The sequence below is a fragment of the Kryptolebias marmoratus genome, unplaced genomic scaffold, assembly GCF_001649575.2.
Source record: "Kryptolebias marmoratus isolate JLee-2015 unplaced genomic scaffold, ASM164957v2 Scaffold161, whole genome shotgun sequence".
NCBI lineage: Eukaryota > Metazoa > Chordata > Actinopteri > Cyprinodontiformes > Rivulidae > Kryptolebias > Kryptolebias marmoratus.
Window position 1 is genome coordinate 1 of NW_023665895.1, and position 10,097 is coordinate 10,097.

The 10,097-nt window shown below is 40.5% G+C and overlaps 1 long non-coding RNA gene across 1 annotated transcript; it reads right to left on the reverse strand.

Annotated features, from left to right (window-relative positions):
* Nucleotides 1-6,811: 6,811 nt before the first annotated feature.
* Nucleotides 6,812-10,091, reverse strand: LOC119616843. The gene is made up of 2 exons (XR_005232901.1): nucleotides 9,623-10,091; nucleotides 6,812-7,407 (listed from the first exon to the last, which is right to left on the reverse strand). It is a non-coding gene; the product is annotated as an uncharacterized LOC119616843 (long non-coding RNA).
* Nucleotides 10,092-10,097: the final 6 nt, after the last annotated feature.

The following is a 10,097-nucleotide window of genomic DNA, read 5'->3' on the forward strand; positions in this document are numbered from 1 at the left end:
GTTGTTTTTATCTGCACTACTTCTTTAGCCCTCTTCCTAACCTCGCAGCCTCCGTACGTGACCCTATGATTTCCCCCACAGTTACAACATTTCTCTTCTACTTCTTCCTTACATTCTTCAAATTTATGATCTTCCCCACATTTTGGACATCTCTGCTTTCCTTTACATACTGCCGCAATTTGTTCCTTGTCTTTGTACTTCTGTCATTATTCACTCCTCAGTCAGTCACTTGTTTACCTGCCACACCCATCTGCACCTGCTCCTTGTTAGTAATCACACACCTGTGCCCACTTCCTCTGATTACCCTCTGCTTTTAAAACCTGGTACTTTCCTCCATTTCTTCGCTGTTCCTTTGTCGCTTAAACACGCTGTCTGGTTCCTCCCATGTCTTGCGTTGTCTTGTTGTTTATGCTATGCTTTGGATTTTTGTTCTTGTTTGGTTTTGCTGCTTCATCGACTTTTTGCTTTTGTTCTTTTATTTTAAAATGAATTATTTTATTTTCCTTGGAACCACAATGAGTCTGCGCATTTGGTTCACCTCTCTCTCCTCCCAACCTGACAACTACCTCTCTTTGTGGCAGTTTCCTGACCCCTACCCCCATTCCTTGACCCCTCCTCATCCTATGGAAAATTACCGAGTGTATAGAACTAGGTACTTAAAAGGAAGGCCTTTTTGTTTTAGATTCACTCTGCTGACTGACCTCAGCTCGGTGATTCTCAGCTTTATAGCTTAAATAATAAATTATCCTAAGACAAAACTCTTCGTTGTCCTCTTTGTTAAAGAAAATTCCACAACATGTATTAAAGCCATTAAGTTCAAAAGTCAGTATATCATATGAAGAGTGTGTCAGTGGGGGGGAGATGTAGGCGAACCCAGAACGCAGACTCGTCGTACAAAAAGGAAACTAATTTATTAACTTCAATAAACAAGCAAAACAAAAGGCTGGCATGGCAGCATAGACTAACAATAACAAAATCCAAAAAGAGAGACAAGGCGCGGCAAGGCAAGAAATGTGGCAACAATAAACATTAACAAGCAGAATGGTCCAGTGAAGAGAGAAGAACAGAGACCGGTTTTAAACACTGAGGGAAAGATGATAATGGGATGCAGCTGTGGACTTGACGAGGACCAGGTGAGGTGGGCGTGGCAGGCATGACTGGAAAACTACTGGGGAGGTGAATGGTGACAAGACATAAACACAGAAACCCAAAAGACAACCAAAGCAAAACAAGAACTACAAAGACACCAAACAAAACACCAAAAACTATGACTATGAGTGTCTATTTTTGATGAAACCAGTTTGATCTGGATGAATTATGAATTAAATGACTTTCTCAATTCTAAATGTTAATGCCTTGGTTATAATTTTCATATCTGTATTCATTAATGAGAGTGGTTGATAACCAAAGGTGACAGTGGGATCTTTACCAGGTTTACAAAGAACTGTGATAGCAGCTGTGTTTAAATTTATGAGAAATAATACTAGTGTGTTTTACTTTTTGTATTAATTTTAAATATATTGGATTGAGCATATCCCAAAAATGCTTGTAGAACTCAGCCGGAAAACCATCCAGACCTGGTGCTTTATTGTTAGATGTATTGCATTTGTTAATTCTTTTTTCTGGTAAAGGAGCTTCAAGCACACTAATCTGTTCATGTCAAATGTGGAAAATCAATATTATTTAGCAATGAATTAATTTCTTCTTGGGAAGGATAATTTTCTTCTGTTTGGCAGTGGTTCATGAGATACTTTGCTAATGCTTGAGACAAATAAACACATACATACACACCAACACAGGCAAAAATATCATGACCTTCACTGGTGGGCAAGAATTACCAAAGGGGGAATACTTTTGCAAACCACTACAGCATACCGAATAAAGATCCAGTAGAATGTGATGTGTATATACAATTGTACAGAGTTTTGGAAAAATAAATTTTGCACAATCATGCTTCTAGCTCATAGCCAGAGCTGCAGGTTGTTGCACAGTTTATGGGAGACAAAAACAACTCTTGGATGGAGCCTTTCAAATTTGAAGACAAGAAGCTGCCAATGTCTCCAACTAGCTTCTGTAAGCACAATAACTCCATCTGGTGCCCAGGCTGCAGCTCTGCTACAATTAGTTAATATGCACATTCCACACTGAGGGCTAATGAATGGTGACCAGTGAAAGGAGTGTGGGCTGGAAAAAACACTCCATTCAGCTGTGTGTCCTTGTCTTCTGTCTGCCGAATGTTTAGTGATTACTTATCTATTTTGCTCAGAGCATTTACCCTTCACAGCATAATCACTGTTATCAATACCCTGTCATCCACAGAAAACTGAGCAGTTGATGAAGTGGCAAATGCCTTTTAATTAACATCATCTATAAGTAAACATTTGAAGCTGTGGTTGCTCAGGATAAATATGCTGCCACTGAAGGTGAAGAGGCAGTTATCTGTCTCTTAGAGTTAACAAGATACCTTCTAACCACTGAACAGAACTTAATGAAAGTCTCAAAAAGTAATCATGGATGTGTGGTGATTTGGTTTTTCTATGGGTTTTGTTTATGTTTTATTTTATTCTTTGGTTTGGGGTTTTGTTGCGATTCTGTTGTAGTTTGCATTTTGTTGTCTTATGTTCATGTTGCATTTCACCCTTCCCCAGTCACTCACTTGCCTGTTAACCACGCCCATCTACACCTGTCCCGACTCTGTAATCACTTCACCTGTTCCCACTCACCTCGTTATCCTCAGTACTCAAATACCCGGTCATTTCTCCCACTAGTCGCTGGTTCATTGTCTGTGTTAGTCGTCTGTTGTTTGTTCATGTTTGATTCTTGTCTGGTCTCTGGTCCCTCTCTGTTTTTGCCTCGCCTTGTCCCGCTTTTGTTAATTGCCTGGATTTTTGTTATAGTTAGTTTTGCTGCCACGTCAGCTTTTTGTTTTCGTTTTGGTTCTTAGTTTAATAAATTAGTTTTTTCATTTATACTATGAGTCTGCGTTCTGGGTTCGCCTCTGTCTCCACCGTTCCTGACAGGATGAACATCTACAGCTGATTAACTTTTGGTTTCAAGATCACTGCCACAGGCAGGTGATTTCATTAAAGACAAAAATGGCCATCTCTTGGCTACTTTGACAGTTACTGAACTAAAATTGATTGTGGTAGTAGCTGAGAGGCCTTCTAAACACATAGTCTGATGACTAGCTGATTGCTCAAGATCTGTTTTTAAAACTTTGCCGTTAACTACTGGAGTCAACTGCATTTGTCTGTTAGCAAAATATCTCATGAACTACTGGATATATTTTAATAATTTAAATGTCATAATTATGACTTTTTGAGCTGAATTCATGACATTAGAAAGATTTTTTAACGACTATCTAATTCAGCTTGTTGGGTGTAACTCATTCAGTTTTACAGATTTAAACCTAAAATATTGCTATTGTAGTAACTGAAAGTCAGTTGGCTGTGGCAGCCATCTTGAATTGGGTTGACTCCAAAAGCTAATTAGTTATAAATGTACAACCAATGATTAATTTCTGAAAGTTTCATTAAAATCCATTTAGTTGTTGATAAAATATTTTGCTAACAGACAGAATTGACAACATTTTAAAAATAACTACTGTGTGATCAGTTGGGCACTCACGATATAAGTTTGGAGTGACTCCCAGCTACTACCGCACCAGAATTTAGCCTAACATCTGTAAATCTGCTTGATTTATAGCCAGTTTTTGTTTTTTAATTCTCAAAGCTACTATGAAAAGCAGCTTTGAGAATAGTAGTAGCACTTGATTAAAAAAAAAGGTGACGCCATTAAAAGTGATGATAGGGTTGAATACTGAGTCTGATTTTTTGGCAACCAAAAATAATGACTTCAGTTTTTCTGAATTCATTCATCGATCCATTCATTTATTTTCTACCACTTACATGTGGTCGGGCTGCGGAGACAACAGGTCCAGGAGAGACACCCAGACACCCCTCTCTCTAGTGATACTCTCCAGCTCCTCCTGGGGGATCCCAAGGTGTTCACGAGCCAGAGAGGATATATATCCTTTCAGCGAGTTCTGGGTCTGCCCTGAGGTCTCTTCCCTGTGGGACATGCCAGAAAAACCTCCAAAGGGAGGATCCTAATCAGATGCATAAACCATCTCAACTGGCTCTTTTTGATGTGAAGGAGCAGCGGCTCTACTCTCAGCTCCCCCTGAATGACAGAGCTCCTCACTGTATCTCTAAGGCTGAGCCCAGCCACCCTGTAAGGGATGTTCATTTCAGCTGCTTGTATCAGGGATCTTGTTCTTTTGGTTATGATCCATGACCATAGGTGAGGATTGGAACATAGATGGACCACTAAATTGAGAGCTTTGCCTTTCGATTTAACTCTTCCTTCACCACAAATGATCAAAGCAACACCCTCATTACTGCGGACTAAGCCTCAATTCATCATTCCATCTCCCACTCCATTTTACCATCACTTGTGAACAAGCGAGAAAGGAGACTAGGTCGGCCCGACAGTCAGGGTAGAGAAAACGCATAACGTCTCTGAAGACCCCGAAGGCAGCCAGGAATTCACCACTGGTAGGTCCCGGATGAGACGGGGATCGGCTAAGCGAAACACAGCGGTAAAATCAGACGAGGAAGGTATGCTACTGTCAAAACTAAATAGAATAAATAAAATGTTTGCACTCACCAAAAAACGTCTGTGTCCCCCACAACACTTATTTTGACACAAATCCATTCTGGGACAGGTTAGCTAGCTCAGGGTCGGCGTCCTCCTCTAACGAGATCTAGCTTCTCTTGAAAAGTTTGTCTTGAAAACAGCCTTGCCAGTAAATCAGCAACCAAATCAACGTGTTGCTCTCCTTCGGCCATTGTGGGTTAAAGTTTTAACCGGTAACAGTCCCGGGTGTGACTCTGTTGATCTGCATAGCACTGCCGCGGCTCAACTACTAAGTTTCCATATCCAATCATAGGACGTGCAAATGACACATTCAACGTGAGGCCAGCTAGAGGGCCCCACTGACCCTACTCCTGACGCGATTGGCAATCGCAACCATCCATCAACCGCATTTGCCCGTTCACTGACAGTGCACAGACACCAGCACTGTTGATTCCGAAGGCCTGGGCCGATTTCATACAGCCTGGCAATGTAAGGTTGCTAAATTTTGATTGGATAAAAACTCTAACCTAAAAACAACAGCACTGCGAGGAGCAAAATATGACATGAAAAGAATAAGAATACTTTTAGATATCTAGGGAAAGTAAATTAAAAATTGCAGGACGAAGGACAGGCTGCGAAGCGGGGAGGGGGCGACTCCGGAGATTGAAGCTGACGGAGAAGCTGCTGGAGCGGGAACATCGAGGCAGCGCCTGGCGGAGGAAGGCCCTGAAGCCGGAGCGGGGCGCTGGAGGAGCTGGGGTGGCCCCGGTGACTTCTTCATGGTTCTTTTGCCGCAAGCGGGGAGAGGTGGGGGAGGAGGGGAAAAATCGCCAGAGGGGAGAAGCGCGGCCACAGAGACGAGCTGGTCGGGAGCACGAAACTTGCTGAGCACGAAACTTGCTGGCGAGCAGGAGGAGCCGTGGACGGGGGTCCTTATATCCCGAATCTGGATGCTAATTGGCAGCTGCGAGCGAGGATCTGCGATGAGTGATGCTGGACAGCTGAGTGAGTCTGCCAAGTTCAAATTATGGGGAGCCTTCACTACAATATTGCCCCTTTTCCACCGGCTCTAAAGGTTCCGGCTCCACTCTACTTGGCTTGCTTTGCACGTTTCCATCGGCATTTTTTCAAGGCCAGTCCCTGCTTTTTTGGTCCTTGCTTTGGCGTACTTTAAACTTTAGATCCTCCAACTGATTATTAGGTCTCTTCAGTACACGTGCAGATCTAGTTTGGGGTAACTGTCAGGATTGTACTGGGTTTGTTTCGTGTTTTTATAGTTCTGTTTTATTTCTTGTTTAGTTTTATGTTATAAGTCTTTGTAGTGTTTTTTGCTCCTTGTGTCCTTTGTGTTCTTGCCATCATTCACTTTCCTCTGCTCAGTAGTCCTATCAGTCTGTCTCAACCACCCACACCTGTCCCTTGTTTGTAATCAGTCACCTTTGTTCATTCACTTCACTCACCAAACCCGACAGAAACATTGGTATACTAAGGAAAGGCTTGCATAAATTGATAGAATAAACTGTTTGCATGAATGAATAAAAATGCATGAATGACCAAAACCTGGTGCATTTGAAAATTACAGAGAAATATTAAATGTTGCATTTTCAACATGTAATGTAGAGACAATCAGCTACAACTGACAAATGATTGTGTTCCTTTATGATTTAGATTTTGTCTGTTACACTCTGTTTCTGTCAGGATTCGGTTTGAATGTTTCTTATTGTATTTAGTGTTTTGTTTCTGGTCTCTTTTTGGGTTTGGGTTTGTTATCTCTTTTGTTGTTTTCTTGTGGTCTTGTTCTCTGTGTCTGTCAGTATTCACCTCTCCTCTGTCTGTTACTTGTCATGCCCATCTCCACCTCCTCCTGGTTTCATAATCATCTCACCTGTGCCCACTTTTCCTAATTAGCTCCTATGTTTAAAACCTGGTCATTTCCTCCACTCACTGCTGGTTCATTGTCACTTTGACGTCTGGTTCTGCTCGTCTCCTGCCAATGTCCGTTCGGTTTTTGGATCTAGTTTGTTTTGCATTTAGTTTTCTTCTTGCTGCCTTTTATTGTAATAAATTAGTTTATTTCCATCATGAGTCTGCACTCTGGGTTTGCCTCTTTTCCCCACACCATGACAGTTTCTGGAGTTCAGTAATCTTTATGAAAAAAAACAAAACAACTCAGTTTTTTTCTTAATTTAATCATTTCTTTGCACAGATGAACCACATGACACCTGGATGACACTGCAGTTCTCAGCAAAAAAAAATCTTTACTTTATGCATTAGATTACATATAGTACATGGGCTGAAGTTAACTTAACATTATTAGCATATTTTACCAACCTTGGCTTTAAATGTAATAAATGTACCATGTTTAACTAATTGTGAAGACTAAAGCTGTGACATCTGTGATGTTGATGCACTGTGCGTCTGCAGTACCAGCCTCATTTTGTTTCTATGTGCCTCGGGGCTCTCAGAGTGAGTTTTGCTCCACAATGATCAGTCCGTGATCTCATTAACATATCGTCTTATTAATCTGCTTTCCATTTCCTGCTGGTTTGGCTTGCTCTGCTGAGTTACAGGTCCCTCTGGAGGTGCAGGATTATGTCCCTGATGTGCTGAAGGAGAATTTGCCCTCTCTGCTCCACTATGTAGACTAGAGGCCTGAGACCCGTGGCCCCACCACGGCTATCCCAGAATTCCTTGTCTGTGTAAAGAGAGCGCAGAAGAAGACTCTCTAGACACCCTGAGTGGAGCACTGACACAGCTTTCTCCGGAAACCTGACAAGACAAACAACATTCAGTATAAAGTGTTGCATCTTCATGGCATGATTACAGCAGGATGAAATGCAATACAGACAACAGGTCAAACAAACAGCTCTGACAGGCTTTATGTCCTGCTCCATGTTTGGAAAACTCTGACAGAGACTATTTTGGATTATTTTAGCAAAAGAGGTTAGCTATCTAGTCTCTAATCACAAAAAATAATTACCAAAAGATGTTCAATTAAGCTCTTATGCAAAAAAAGAATAAAACATTTTATATTCTAAGAATAAAGTGCCATCCAGTCTGTTTATTCCACAAATATGTTAATATTAAACTTATTCCACAAATATATTAATAATGTTCTTTGTTCTACTTTATAATGCTCTGTCTTTACTGATTTTATTGGTTAAAGTGATTTTGCCATCCATTCTGTTTATGCCTGTATTTGTTTTGTCTTGTTGTTTTCTTCTGACTAGTCTCCACTTAATTACTGCTTTACTTTTTAAAATTTGTGTTTGTATGTAACCAGTAAGTACAGAGCTTTATTATAAACTTTTATAAAGTTGTTTTTTTTTATCATTTAGCCATAACGTACTCATTCATGTACTCTAAAATGGACTTTTGTATCAATTTGAAAATAAAACCTATACCAATGGGTTAAAGTTGTTTTGGTTTCGTTGGTTTGACAAATTATTTGGTCAAAAAGTTTGACCCGACTGGCCCTCTGTTTCAGAATGTAAGTAAAGCTAAAACAGTAAAAACAACTTGTAAGAAGATGTTTAACCTTTGTCAATAACTTAAATTTGCTCGAGTCAGTGAGTTTGTAACTTTATATCAATTTGACTTGAAGCCCACGGGAGGGTTAAGACTTTCCTTTTTGATCAATCCTATAGTTATGGTCGACTTGGGTTTCCTGAGCTATCCCATAGTTATGCTGCTACAGGCTTAGACTGCTGGAGGACAAATTGACCACATTTCCTCTCTCTGCTGCTGTCTTTACTTGCTCTACTGTAATTATTTCTATCATTAACATGATTTTCTTCTTTGTCTTTCTTTCAATAGAAACTACAGTCATTCTATGTTTGTCTTTGTCTCTTTCCTGTCCTCTAACCCCAGCCGGTTAAAGCAGATAGTCGCCCATCTTGAGTCTAGTTCTGCTGGAGGTTTCTTCTTGCTAAAGGGAGTTTTTCCTTTCCATTGTTGCTTATGTGCTGCTCAGGATGGGAGATTGGGATGAAGTGAAGATTTCATACAATGGCTTCCTTAGATAGATACTTTTTACTAATTGGCTCTTTATAATGTATGTTAATGTTTTTGTTCAGTGTCCTGAGACAGCTTTTGTTGGGACTTGGTGCTATATAAATAAACTGAACTGAACTGATGGAATTTTAGACCCAGTTTTTGCATGACTCAGTTTACACTGATCTCCTGGAAATGTTGGAGATTTTTCGATGTTGATTAGAAAAGAATTACACATTTACTTGATGCTGCTGTGCTCGATGAACCTGTGTACTTTCCATGCCTGGTTACTTGCTGAAGCTGACATGCACATGCATGTAGACACCAATCTGTTGATCATGTAAACAGTTACATCTGAAATGGTGAATAGACAGACTTTTGTTTGGACTGACAGTGAGGTTGGGTTGAGGCTACATGCTGAAAAGGGTGAGTAACATAAACAGCACTTTGCTATCCGCTATTATTATTGTTATTGATGTACACTTGCATGGGTAGAACAGCTAATGACTGCAGCCGTCTGTGGTGCTCATGTGCAGTCATATGTTGCCGCTTCATTTGAAATGCAAATGGGAGAGTCTGAAAAGTTCCACTCTGAGACCTGGGTTTAAAAAGTTTCAGTGTCAGAGAATCTGGCTGCTGGTGTCATGTAAACGGACGGCTGGACTGCAACAAAAATATTACAGTTTCACTAAAAAACAGCTTTGTATAAACGGCCTTTTAGACTCTGGGTGGAAACTGGAGTACCAAGAGAAAACCTAACCCATGAACAGGGAGAAAAAGCAGTCTCCACATAGAAAGGCCCCAGGCAGCATTTAACCAGAACACCTTCCTACTGTGAGGTGGCAATGCTAATCACTCTTCCACTCATTTCAATAAATTGTTCTTTTAGCACACTGTGATCTAAAATAACTTCCTAAATGTGTGTAATGTAAAGCCCTGCTGGTGAAGTGAAGCAACTCAAACAAAGATGGGTATATATTTGAGTACCTACCCATCAATGCCCTCAACCAGCCTAAAGTTGAGGTTGTCAGTGGTCTGCTGTGGTCTGCCAGCATTGTCTATAAATACCAATCTGGAAGGATCTCCCTTTCTCACCTAAATGCAAACAAAGACACAAAAACACAGGTAATACAGCTGACACGTGCACTGTCCAAAAATGTAGTTTGAATGAGAATTCTGAGGAATTTGCGTAAGAAAAACATCTGAAAATGAAATATCAATTATTTAAATGTGTTAAGTTAATAAAAAGGCATATCTTTTCTTTTTTGAAGGAATGCATATTGCTCACTGCCTTTTACACCAGAGTCTTAGTCTAAGCTCTTCTTACATTAAGAAATGATAAAGTTGTACATGTTTGGTTCAAACCTTGAAAATAACAATATGAAATTTAATTTCAAGTAAAATTAAAGCTGCGAGCAGCGTTGGACGGCCCTCGCAGCTCAGCGCCGCTTCGGCCTATTGCGACC